We start from the raw sequence: 14,766 nt of genomic DNA on the forward strand, positions 1-14,766 counted from the left end.
AGGGCACAGCCAAGAGATATTTACAATCATTACCGTCAAATGAACAGAAGTAACATTCACATACTCAACGGGAAATGACCTGAGCTGAAAAATGATTGGGTAAATAAATCAATGAGTTCCATGGAAAATTAACAAAAGAATTATATACCAGGACATATCCTAGCCATGCAGAAATTCTTTTCCTACCATGAAGGAAAACTATTGCACAGATCCACAGATTAAATCAGGTTACAAAGGGGGAAGTTTTAGGTTGGTCTTAGGCTTTGCCTCAGTATTTCTAAGTGCTAGACAATAGGGAGCAATGATTATAGTTTTGGGTGAAAAAGATGGTGATACAAGAATTCCGTACCCCACAAATTGTCATTCATGTGCGAAAACAACAGAAATACATTCTAGATATACAGAGAAGGATGTAGAAAATGTATCACGTGTGTGTTCTCCCTAAGTAAACAACCTGAAGACATATTTCAGCTGCTCAGGAGATGAATTAAAATTAAGAACTTGAAAACGGGAACACTGTCATATAAAAGGTTTGGTTGCAAGCATTTAAAATGAACTAAATATACCATAAGACTTGAACAAAAACAACAAAATATATATGGTTGAAATGCAAGCTGGATTTATAAACACACAGTACATTTTAAAAGACAGGGAAATGAGAGAACAGAGGGCAAGACAGGTAAGGATACACTAAACTCTTCATCTGACATAAAGTAAGGGAGTGGGAGATATTGATTGTTCTTTACTTTCCTAATCAGAGAAATAGAGGTTTAGGAATCTAGTTGGTAAATATAAAAGTCAATCACCAGTAAAATGCAAAACAGGATTACTACCTTTTAAATCGTGAGAGGTGACAAAAGAAAATAGAAGATGCTACATAGCAAAAAATAGAAAGTAAAGGATTCCTAAGTAATAGAGATGCAATGTGAAAAACGATTGTAAAAAAGAATCTGATACTAAGATTTCAAATGACTTCAATAAAAAAGGGGTGAGGAGTGGAGTGCAGTTAATGATCTTATCTTATTTGGAGGAAATTTATTAGCTGATCTGATTCTTGACATTAATAGGAAAATTTGTTTCAATATTTAACAAAATATACAAGGACAACCACTAGAAGTGTAGAAACAGAATGCAGATCTTCCAGACCACAAAAGGAACAAAGACATGCTATCAAGCCTCAAAAGGCATGAAGAGAAAAAGGAAACCAGAAAAAATGATCAACAGAAAATACAGACCAAAATAGTAGGCATAAGACCAAATACATCAGTAGTCACAGTAAACCCTTATTTGCACGTATATGATGGGTTCCCCAGGAAAGAAATGATAATCAACTATAAAACTATTAAAATCAAGAAAAATGTTCAGGAAGGATGCCAGCAATAAGACCAAGACACCAAAATCAATAGCTCTACTATTTGTCCGTAGTAATCAATTAATGACAACAACTTTGAAATATCTAGGAATAAACTTACAACAATGTGTGCAAGATAAGAAAATGACAAGCTATCCAACAGAAAAATAAGCAAAGGTTATGAACAGTCAGTTCGCAGAAAAATAAAAATGGTTGGTAGACATAAAAACAAGTTCAACCTCACTAGTAATCAGAGATATGGAAATTGAAACAATATTAATATCAAAAGTGAAAAATGATCCTTAATATTTAGTGATGGTGATGAAGTGGGGAAACACATTCTCATAGGAATAAAAATCTGTAACATGTTTTTGTAGGGCAATTTGGGAGTGCTTTAAATTTAAATGCATGTGTCTTTTGACCCAGCAATTCTTCTTTCAAGAATCTATTTTACAGAAATATCTACACTCATGCCAAGATACTCACTGCAGAATTATTTATAATAATAAAAAAGGAGGGAAACAAATATCTAAAAGTAGAGGAAAGATCAATTAAATTACAATACATCCATATGTAAGAGAGGGCCAAGCAGCTGCCCTGCTTCTCTGCTTAGGTGATTTTAACACTTCGCCTTGAAAAAAACCTTCTCCATTCAGGGAAGGATAGCTTTCGTGGTATCCATTATTTATGGCAGTGTACGTTAGACAGGCACCCCTTGCCCTGAGAGAATGGTGAAATGAAGCTTTCTGTGGCTTCATCAAAGCGGGATTCTTACAGATGCCCTTGCTATGGAGGTTTGGTCTTTGAGGAGAAGGTAAACTGATTTACATGAGAAGCACAAGTCCTCTGAGGAGGGGATGGCAGTTGTAGCCTCTCTTCTGACATTGGAAGTTAAGGAGCCTTGACAGGTAGAACACTAATGCCCTCATGTAGGTCTGCTGGTAAGAAGAACACAGTGGTTTCCAGTGGCGAAATCACCATGAAGGAAAGGGGAATCTGGGCTCAAAAAAAGTATCTAAGAGATCATAGGGAAAGCTGTGCTTTTAGGTCAGAGCACCTAGGCATGGTAATGTTTTGGGGAAACTAGAGTTAAGTTGCAACTCTACTAAGAAAGACCCAGGCCAACAAGGTCAGCATCAGAGTAGAAGAGCATGCATTGGGTTGTGGGGGCCAGGTTCAACAGGAACACCATGTAGAGTCAACTGAAGAAAAAATACTAGTGGCTCAAGGGGGTCAAGTTGACCCCTTCCATGGAATGTCATTGGTGTTTATGGCCCTCTATAGCAACCTGACCTCATCTCCAATTACTGCTCCCTTCCTCACTCTGCTTCAGACACAGAAGCCTCTTTGTTGTTCCCCAAACACGCTAGCAGGCTGTTGCCAAGCCTTTGCTCTCACTTTGCCTAGAAAGCTCTTTTCTCATATTGCCTCACTGCTTGCACGTCTGTTCAAACATTACCTTTTGAGTGAGTTCTTCTTTGTTCACCCTCTGAAAAACTGCAAACCTCTTTTCCTTCCACATGCTAGCACTCCCTATTGCCTTTCTCGCTTAATTTTTCTCCACGTCACTTATCACTTTACTTATTTTTCTTTTTATTGTTCATTTCTAATCCACCTCCTCCCACCCTCATTAGAATGTAAGTTTCACGAAAGCAAGTCTTTTGTATGTTTGGTTCACTGATTTATCCCCAGGACCTGGAATAATGCCTGACACATAGCAAGTGCCCTATGAATATTTGATGAAAGAATAAATATGTACTCATAGAAAAACCTTTAAATACATAAGTAAAAAAAAGCAAATTGCCAAATAACATGTATAGTATATCATTCATGTAAAAATAATATATGTGTGTTTCTGTGTGTGTGTGTGAATAAAGAAAAAATATCAAACTATATGGAGAGGAAAATGGGATGGGGGTAATTAAAGTGATTAATTTTTTTTTTTTTTTTTTTGCGGTACGCGGGCCTCTCACTGTTGTGGCCTCTCCCGTTGCGGAGCACAGGCTCCGGATGCACAGGCTCAGCGGCCATGGCTCACGGGCCCAGCCGCTCCGCGGAATGTGGGATCTTCCCGGACCAGGGCACGAACCCGTGTCCCCTGCATCGGCAGGTGGACTCTCAACCACTGTGCCACCAGGGAAGCCCAATGAATAACTTTTATAACTAACATTAAGACGGTAACAATTTAAGAACAAGGTCCAGACTTTTGGTGTTGGCAGCATAGTTTACATCAGATTTGTTCTCTTGAAGATAAAAATAATAAACTCTGGTCAAAATATTTTTTAAATGACTTGAAGCTACTGGAGAATGACCAAAAAACAGGAAGAAACTTGAGAGAATTCAGTTCTTGAAAGAATAGAACATGCTAGGTGAGATCCATGTTTATATGGTTTCTCCTCAGAGAGTACGTCCCAGTTCTTGCAAAGTGTGAGGATAGAGAACAAATAGAAAGCTGTAGCCTGATGAGTTGGAGGACAGGATTTAGGGCTGTCAGAGCAGCAGGAACTTGAGGAGGGAAAACGAGGAAGGAAGGAACTACAGAAGATGGAACACCAAATCTGTACATAAATTTTCCTCAAATCCTTGGCTGACTCCTAAACTACATGAGTGGAGAGACTCCAAAAAAATTAAGGGAAAATACCTTCTAGAAGCCTGAAACAGCTGAGCAGAGACTTCCATAGCTCTCCACTTCAAGGGAAGCAGTGCTTGGAGTTGGAGCATCATCATGTTAGGGGGAGCTTTGTAAACACCACAGGCTTTCCACTGAAATTCCAGAAGGACAATGACTGGGACCAAGGAATTCTCCCTAGGAATAAGGCCAAAAAAAAAAAAAAAGACTTATAATAAAGCATAAAACCAAGCTTCCACAAGCCCAAGGTGATGTACCAGTAATTTAACTGCCCACTAGAACAAAACTCAACCTTCTTCTGAGGAAGATAACAGAATCCAGAATCCCACAATGTTTTACCTACGATACCCAGTATACAATAAAAAATTATTAGACATATGAAGAAACAGGAAAATGTGACTCTTAGTAGAGAAAAAAAAATAAGGCAATAGGAACAGACCCTCAGATAACCCAATGTTGGAATTAACAGACAAGATAACTGATAAATATGTTAAAGAACTCACAGGAAAAGGTAAAAATAATGTGGTAAATGGAGAATTTCAGTCGAGGTACAAAAACTGTAAAATAACAAAACAAAAACCACAACTCTGTGAATGTGAATTAAATTGTACACTTTAACTGGGTGAAGTGTATGTTATGTATACTACATCTGAATAAAACTGTTACATATATTTTAAAAGGTCAGTGGAAATCCTTGAACTGAAAAATATACTAAATGAAATAAAATACTCATGGAATAAGATTAAAAGCAGATTGGGAAAGTGGAAGAATAAGATCCTCCAAAAATTCATTCCTCCATAAAAACAACAAAAGAATTGGAAAACGATTGACAGGATTAACATATGCAGAACTCTGGAAATTAACCAAGAGCTTGGAGTAACCTGGGGAATGTGTATTCAAGAAAAACGGTTGAATCTCAGTAAAAGCAGTAAGTTTTGTCACATTTAAACTTGCTCTAGTCTCATCTCCCACTCTCCAGCTGGATCTCTTCCAAAGACTTGTTCTCAAAGAAGTGTCATTGTTTGGCCTGTCCCTAAAAGACCCCAATTACAAGCCTAGTTTGAAGCAAGCTCATATACACAGCCTCCTCTTGAGGGGAAGGAGGGGGTGTTTGTTGAAAATAATTACAGGCAAATGTTTTAACTTCATGGCTACCTGAAGCAATGAATAACAGCTGGGGGTAGAAGAGACTAACTAAAAAGCTTAAAAGGAAAATCTAGGGAATGAGATGATCATGGGGTCTTGAACAGCTCTGTCATATTCCTGGGGATCTACAAGGCCACATACATGTGTAGAGCTGTGCAGAAAGCCAGAAGACTGGAGAAAGCCCCAAGCTCTCACTTATGGCTGACCTTGAGGGCCTGTGTAAATAGGAAGTAAAGGCTTAGGTGGAGTAGTAAACTGCCTGACTGAGTGTTGAAGGTGCATCCCAACACACACACAGAACCCCTTGGCAGTGACTTATTCATTCCAGTTTTTAAGGAAATCTCTCTCTGTCCAATCATTTGCTGACCACCAAGTTAACCAAGCAAAAACCTCATTGGCCACACACAATAAAGAATATACACTTCAAAGAATTAGTTCAGAGAAGTCACTAAAAACAAAAATAAACAAACAAACAAAACCCCACACAGCTACAAGTAACAATAACAATAAACACTATTGGGGGGGGCAATGATTTCCAAGTTACCACATAATAGTATTTAAAATGTCCAGTTTTAGTGAAAAATTATTATTGTTTTTTTCCTGTGAATACAAAAAAGTATTCACAGGAAAAAGGGAATTAATAAAAACTGTCCCTGAAGAAGCCCAGATGTTGAACCTTCTAGACCAAGACTTAAAATTGACTATTTTAAATATATTCAAAGCACTGAAGGAAACCATGTCTAAAGAACTAAAGGAGATTATGAAAATGATGTATCACCATTTAAAGAATATCAACAAAGAGACAATAATAAAAAATAATCAAATAGAAATTCTGGAGTAAAAAAATATAATTAGAATGGAAAAATCATTAGAGGTCTTCAACAGCAAATTTGAGGTGGCAGAGGAAATAATCAGTGAACGTAAAGATAGCTTCAAATTATAAAAGCAAAAACTGACAATTAGAAGATCAGAAAAGAAATGGGAGAATTAAACAACACTATAAACCAAGTTGACCTGACAGACATCTATAGAATATTCTACTCAACAACAACAAAATGCATATCCTTCTCAAGTGCACATGAATTATCCCCCAGAATAGACCATATGTTAGGCAATAAAACAAGGCTTAATAAATTTAAAAGGACTGAACTCATACAATGTATGTTCTCCAGGCACAATGAAATAAAATTAGAAATAACTGAAGGAAATGTGGGAATTCACAAATATGTGGAAGTTAAACAACACACTCTCAAACATGCAAGAGGTAAAGAAGAAATCACAAGGGAAATTAGAAATTACTTTGAGAGGAATGAAAATAAAAACACAACATATCAAAACTTATGGGATGCAGGAAAACAGTGCTCAGAGGGAAATAATGTAAAAATGTACATTCAAAAAGAAGAATGATTGCAAATCAATAACCCAGCTTTTCATCTTAAGAAACTAGAAAAAGAAGAGAAAATTAAACCCAAAGCAAATAGAATAAAAGAAATAATAAAGATTAAATCAGAAATAAACAAAATACAGAATAAGAAATCAATAGAGGGACTTCCCTGGTGGTGCAGTGGTTAAGAACCTGCCTTCCAAGCCAGGGGACACAGGTTTGATCCCTGGTCAGGGAACTAGATTCCACATGCATGTTGCAACTAAGAGTTCACATGCCACAACTAAGGAGTATATGTGCCACAACTAAGGAGCGAGTGAGCCACAACTAAGAAGCCTGCTGGCTGCAACTAAGGAGCACACATGCTGCAACTAAGACCCAGCACAACTAAAAAATAATAATAATAAAAAAGAAATCAATAGAGAAAATCAACAAAACCAAAAATTAAATTGGTTTTTTAAAAAGAAGAACAAAATTTACAAATCTTTAGCTAGACATGACAAGAAAAAAGGAGAGAAGACTCAGATTATTAAAACTAGGAATAAAAGTGGGGATATTACTGTTGACATATAAATAAAAAGGATTATAAGGGAATACTATAAACAATTATGTCAACAATTAGATAATGTAGATTAAGTGTGCAAATTTGTAGAAAGGCTCAAACTACTGAAACTGACTCAAGAAGAAATAGTCCCAATAGATACATAATAAGTAAAGAGAGTGAATTAGTAATTAAAAAAAACAAAACTGTCCATGCGTAAAAGCCCAGGCCCAGATGGCTTCATTAGTGAATTCTACCAAACATTTAAAGAATTAATACCAATTTTTCACAAACTCTTCCAAAAAATAAAAGGAAACAGTTTTCAACTCATTCCATGAGACAAGTACTACCCTAATACCAAAATCAGACAAAAATACCACAAGAAAACTACAGACTAATATGTCTTATGAAGATAGATACAAGAATCCTCAACAAAATAATAACAATCTGATCAAGCAACATATAAAAAGAATTATACAGTTGACCAAGTGGGAATTTATCCCAGGAATGCAAGGTTAATTTAACAGCTAAAAAATCAATTGATGTAATACACCATATAAATTGAATAAAAAACAAAAACTACATGATCATCTCAATAGGCACACACACACACACACACACACACACACACACACAAACATCTGACAAACTCCAACTCCTTTTCATGATAGATACTAACCAAACTAGGACTATAAGAGAATTTCCTCAACATTATATGAGGCATCTATGAAAAACCCACAGTTAACATCATACTTAATGATGAAAGACTAGATGATTTCCCTCGAAAATCAGAAACAAGAAACAAGGATGTCTGCTCTTGTCACTTTATTCAACATTGTACTAGAGATACTAGCCAGGGCAGTTGGGCAAGAAAAGAAATAAAAGCCATCAAGATTGTTAAGGTAAAAGTAAAACTATCTTTATTTGTAGATGAAATAATATTATATACAGAAAATCCTAAAGAATCCACTAAAAACTATTAGAACTAATAAATGGGTTAAGCAAGTGTGCGGGATTCAAGATCAAAATACAAGATCCAGAGACAAAATCAACTGTATTTCTGTATAGCAATGAACTCTAAAAATGAAACTGAGAAAACAATTTTATTCATGATAGCATCAAAATGAATGCAATATTTAGGTATAAATTTACTGAAATATGTGTAAGACTTCTACATTGAAGACTGAAAAACATTGTTGAAAGAAATTAAGGGAGATCTAGATAAAGAGAAAAACATCCCAGTTTCATGGTTTGGAAGACAATATTGTTAAGCTGGCAATAGTCTCCAAATTGGTCTGGAGATTTAATGGAATCCCTATCAAAATTCCAACTACTCTTTTGTAGTGATTGATAAGATGATCCTAAAATTTAAAAAAAATTAACTAATTAATTAATTTTTAGCTGCATTGGGTCTTCATTGCTGTGTGCAGGCTTTCTCTAGCTGCGGTGAGCAGGGGCTACTCTTCATTGTGGTGTGTAGGCTTCTCATTGTGGTGGCTTCTCTTGTTGCGGAGCATGGGCTCTAGACACGTGGGCTTCAGTAGTTGTGGATCACGGGCTCTAGAACACAGGCTCAGTAGTTGTAGCACACAGGCTTAGTTGCTCCGCAGCATGTGGGGTCTTCCTGGACCAGGGCTCGAAACAGTGTCCCCTGCATTAGCAGGCGGATTTCTTTTTTTTTTTTTTCAGCATCACGTTTTAATTAAGGGAGCATATTCATTGTAGAGAATATATTGACTATCGTAAATGTGACTCCTCATTACAGCCTTAAAATTTTGTCAGGTGGATTCTTAACCACTGTGCCACCAGGGAAGTCCTGATGATCCTAAAATTAATATGGATACCTAAAAGACCCCGAATAGCCAAAACAATCTTGAAAAGGAAGAACAAAGTTGGAGGATTCACACTTCCCAATTTCAAAACTTACTACAAAGTTTCAGTAATTAAGACATCAAGACAGTGTGGTACTGGCATGAAGATAGCCATATAGATCAATGGAATAGAATTAAGAGTCTATGGTCAGTTGATTTTTTTTTTTTTTTTTGCAGTACGCAGGGCAAAAATATGGAATGCTTCATGAATTTGTGTGTCACCCTTGCGCAGGGGCCATGCTAATCTTCTCTGTATCGTTCCAATTAGTATATGTGCTGCCAAAGCGAGCACTGGTTAGTTGATTTTTTTTTTTTTGCTGTACGTGGGCCTCTCACTGTTGTGGCCCTTCCCGTTGCGGAGCACAGGCTCCGGACGCGCAGGCTCAGCAGCCATGGCTGAGGTGCCCAGCTGCTCCGCGGCACGTGGGATCTTCCCGGACCGAGGCATGAACCCGTGTCCCCTGCATCGGCAGGTGGACTCTCAACCACTGCGCCACCAGGGAAGCCCATGGTCAGTTGATTTTTAACAAGGATGCCAAGACCATTCAATGGGAGAAAGAAGAGTCTTTTCAACAAATGGTGGTGGGATAGTTGATTATCCACAAGTGAAAGAATGAATTGGACTCATACCTCACACCATATAAAAAAATTAACTCAAAATGGATCTAAGAGCTTAATATAACAGCTAAAATTATAAAACTCTTAAAAGAAAACATAGAAGTAAATCTTTATGACCTTGGATTAGGCAATGGTTTGCTAAATATGACAACTAAAGCACAAGCAACCAAAGAAAAAATAGATAAATGGGACTTCATTAAATTAAAAACTTTTGCACAAAGAACATTATCAAGAAAATGAAAAGACAACCTACAGAACAGGAGAAAATATTTGTAAATCATATATCTGAAAAAGGGCTTTTAGCTAGAATACATGAAAAAAACTCTTACAACTCAATAATAAAAAAAAAGACAAATAATCCAACTTGAAAATTGGGTTATTTTTTAATCCAACAACCCAAAGAATCTGAATAGATATTTCTCCAAAGAAGACCTAGAAATGGCCAATAAGTACATGAAAAGATGCCTCCTGATATCATTACTCATCAGGGAGATGCAAATCAAGACTACAATGACATATCACTTTACAGTCACTAGGATGGCTATAATAATTTTATTTTTATCTTTTAAAAATATTTATTTATTTTTGGCTGCATTAGGTCTTCATTGCTGTGTGGAGGCTTTCTCTAGTTGCGGCGAGCAGAGGATACTCTTCATTGCAGTGCGCAGGCTTCTCATTGCAGTGGCTTCTCTTATTGCGGACCACAGGCTCTAGGTGTGTGGGCTTCAGTTGTTGCAGCATGCAGGCTCAGTAGTTGTGGCACGTGGGCCCTGGAGCACGCCGGCCTCAGTAATTGCAGCGCATGGGCTCAGTAGCTGCAGTGCGCAGGCTCTAGGGCATGCAGGCTCAGTAGTTGTGGCTCATGGGCTTGGTTGCTCCATGGCATGTGGGATCTTCACAGAGCAGGGATCGAACCCATGTTCCCTGCATTGGCAGGCAGATTCTTAACCACTGCACCACGAGGGGAGTCCCTAGGATAGCTATAATAATTTTTAAAGGACAATAACAAATGTTGGCACGGCTGCAGAGAAATTGGAACCCTCATGCAATGCTGATCTGAACATAAAATTGTGTAACTGCCATGGAAAACAGTTTGGCAATTCATTAAAAAGTTAAACAGAGTTACCATAAGACCCAGCAATTCCACTCCTAGGTAAATACCTAAGAGAAATGAAAATGTATGTCCACATAAAAATGTATATATGAATGTTCATAGCAGCATAATTCATAATAGCTAAAAAGTGGGAACAACCCAAATGTTCATCAACTAATAAATGGATAAACAAAATATGGTAAATCCACATAATGTAATATTATTTAGGCACAAAAAAGGAATGAATTACTGATTCATATTACAACATGGATGAACCTTGAAAAAATGATTAAGTAAAAGCAGCCAGGCACGAAAAGCCAAATATTTTATGATTCTATTTATATAAAATGTCAAAATTTGGCATATTTATAGAGACAGAGAGTAAATTAGTTGCCAGAGATGGGGGAAAGGGAAAATAAAAAGTGACTGCTAACAGCAATGGGATTTCTTCTTAAGGTGATGAAAACATTCTGGAATTAGATCATGACGGTGATCACACAACTTTTTGAATACACTGAAAAAAAACAACCCAATAACTGTACACTCTAAAAAGGTGAATTTTATGGTATGTAAATACATCTCAAATAAAAATAAGAAGGCTGGACAAAACAGAATCAAATATTAGGGGACTTGAAGACAGGTCAATATATATAATCTAGACTGAAGCACAGAGAGAAAAAAAGGTTTAAAAAAAAGAGAGAAAGAACAACTTATCTATAACATGTGAGATAGCAACAAGATAATACCCATATAATTGGAGTTTCATAATGAGAAGAGAAATAGAATGGAAGAGAAAACACATTTAAATTCTTTTTTTTTTTTTTGTGGCCACAGAAGCAGCATGCCAGATCTTAGTTCCCTGACCAGGGATCTAACCCATGCCCCCTGCTGTGGAAGTGAGGAGTCTTAACCACTGGACCACCAGGGAAGTCCCTGAATTCTAATTAGAGAAGTTTTGCCTTAAAATGTCTTAAATTTGATTAAAAATAAATAGGAACACCCAATCTGGGAAGGTCACAAATTCCCAAAATGGATAAATACAAAGAAAATCACACCTACATATATCATAGTCAAACTGCTGAAGAACAAAAAAATCTTAAAGCATCCAGAAAAAAAGGACACAGGGGAACAATTATAAGAATGTCAGCTGACTTCTTATCAGAAACAATAAAAGTCCAGAAGACATGAAATGATATTTGTAAAATGCTGGAAGAAAAAAGATTGTCAAAGTGGAATTTTATATTGAGTGAAATATATATTTAAAAGGATGGTGAAATAAAGACACTTTCAGATAAGCAAAAGTTGAAAGAATTCATGGTCTACAAACTAACTACAAGAAGTACTAAAGGAATATCTTCAGGTGGAAAGAAAGTTTTATCAGATGGAAAATTGGATCTCCAGGGAGGAATAAAGAGTACTGGAAAGGGAATATATATGTTTAAAAATAAAAAAATTATTTTTATTTTAAAAATTCTTTAAAATTCAGTTGTCTGTTTAAAGCAAATGGTAACAATGTATTGTGGGGTTTATAAAATATTGTTCTTATGAAATATAGCACAGAAGATAGGATGAGGTATAAATGGAATTATATCATTGTATACTATCCTATGTATGATGTGATGTAATATTAATTGAGCATAGATTATGGTAATGTATGGATGAATACTGTAATCCCTAGAGAAACCACTGAATAATAACATAAAGAAGTATAGGTAAAAAGCCAAAAGACTCCAAAGAAGATATATGAACGGCCAATAGGCACATGAGAAGATCTCAACATCTTTAACCATCAGGAAAAGGCAAATCAAAACCCTACTGAGGAAACTTGCTCAAGTCTTTTAGATAGCCTTATCCACCAGAGGGCAGATAGCAGAAGCAAGAAGACCTACAATCTTGCAGCCTGTGGAACAAAAACCACATTCACAGAAAGACAGACAAGATGAAATGGCAGAGGGCTATGTACCAGATGAAGGAACAAGATAAAACCCCAGAAAAACAACTAAATGAAGTGGAGATAGGCAACCTTCCAGAAAAAGAATACAGAATAATGATAGTGAAGATGATCCAGGACCTAGGAAAAAGAATGGAAGCAAAGATCGAGAAGATCCAAGAAATGTTTAACAAAGACCTAGAAGAATTAAAGAACAAAAAAACAGAGATGAACAATACAATAACTAAAATGAAAACTACACTAGAAGGAATCAATAGCAGACTAACTGAGGCAGAAGAACGGATAAGTGACCTGGAAGATAGAATGGTGGAATTCCCTGCTGCGGAACAGAATAAAGAAAAAAGAATGAAAAGAAATGAAGACAGCCTAAGAGAACTCTGGGACAACATTAAACATAATAACACTCGCATTATAGGGGTCCCAGAAGGAAAAGAGAGAGAGAAAGGACCCGAGAAAATATTTGAAGAGATTATAGTCGAAAACTTCCCTAACATGGGAAAGGAAAGAGCCCCCCAAGTCCACGAAGCACAGAGAGTCCCATACAGGATAAACCCAAGGAGAAACACGCCGAGACACATAGTAATCAAACTGACAAAAATTAAAGACAAAGAAAAATTACTAAAAGCAACAAGGGAAAAAAGACAAATAACATACAAGGGAACTCCCATAAAGTTAACAGCTGATTTCTCAGGAGAAACTCTACAAGCCAGAAGGGAGTGGCATGACATATTTAAAGTGATGAAAGGGAAGAATCTACAACCAAGATTACTCTACCCAACCAGGATCTCATTCGGATTAGATGGAGAAATCAAAAGCTTTACAGATAAGCAAAAGCTAAGAGAATTCAGCACCACCAAACCAGCTCTACAACAAATGCTAAAGGAACTTCTCTAAGTGGGAAACACAAGAGAAGAAAAGGACCTATAAAAACAAACCGAAAACAACTAAGAAAATGGTCATAGGAACATACATATCGATAATTACCTTAAACATGAATGGATTAAATGCTCCAACCAAAAGACACAGGCTTGCTGAATGGAAACAAAAACAAGACCCATCTATATGCTGTCTACAAGAGACCCACTTTAGACCTAGGGACACATACAGACTGAAAGTGAGGGGATGGAAAAAGATATTCCATGCAAATGCAAATCAAAAGAAAGCTGGAGTAGCAATACTCATATCAGATAAAATGGACTTTCAAATAAAGAATGTTACAAGAGACAAAGAAGGACACTACATAATGATCAAAGGATCAATCCAAGAAGAAGATATAACAATTATAAATATATACGCACCCAACATAAGAGCATCTCAATACATAAGGCAACTGCTAACACCTATAAAAGAAGAAATTGACAGTAACATAATAATAGTGGGGGACTTTAACACCTCATTTACACCAATTGACAGATCATCCAAACAGAAAATTAATAAGGAAACACAAGCTTTAAATGACACAATAGACCAGATAGATTTAATTGATATTTACAGGACATTCCATCCAAAAACAACAGATTACACCTTCTTCTCAAGTGCGCATGGAACATTCTCCAGGATAGATCACATCTTGGGTCACAAATCAAGTCTCAGTAAATTTAAGAAAATTGAAATCATATCAAGCATCTTTTCTGACCCCAACGCTTTGCGATTAGAAGTGAATTACAGGGAAAAAAACGTAAAAAACAAAAAACGTAAAAAATGTAAAAATGTAAAAAACAAACATATGGAGGCTAATCAAAACGTTAGTAAATAACCAAGAGATCACTGAAGAAATCAAAGAGGAAATCAAAAAATACCTAGAGCCAAATGACAATGAAAACACGATGATCCAATACCTATGGGATGCAGCGAAAGGAGTTCTAAGAGGGAAGTGTATAGCTATACAAGCCTACCTCAAGAAACAAGAAAAATCTCAAATAAGCAATTAAACTTACACCTAAAGGAACTAGAGAAAGAAGAACAAACAAAACCCAAAGTTAGCAGAAGGAAAGAAATCATAAAGATCAGAGCAAAAATAAATGAAATAGAAATAAAGAAAACAACAGCAAAGATCAATACAACTAAAAGCTGACTCTTTGAGAAGATAAACAAAATTGAAAAACCATTAGCCAGACTCATCAAGAAAAAGACGGAGAGGAGTCAAATCAATAAAATTCGAAATGAAAAAGGAGAAGTTACA

General features: G+C 36.3%; 1 non-coding gene across 1 annotated transcript; it reads right to left on the reverse strand.

The window, feature by feature from the left end:
- Positions 1-9,109: 9,109 nt before the first annotated feature.
- On the reverse strand, positions 9,110-9,214 carry LOC115867220 (U6 spliceosomal RNA). The gene has a single exon (XR_004045008.1). It is a non-coding gene; the product is annotated as a U6 spliceosomal RNA (small nuclear RNA).
- Positions 9,215-14,766: the final 5,552 nt, after the last annotated feature.

This window comes from Globicephala melas, chromosome 1 (genome assembly GCF_963455315.2).
Source record: "Globicephala melas chromosome 1, mGloMel1.2, whole genome shotgun sequence".
NCBI classification, from domain to species: Eukaryota; Metazoa; Chordata; class Mammalia; order Artiodactyla; family Delphinidae; genus Globicephala; species Globicephala melas.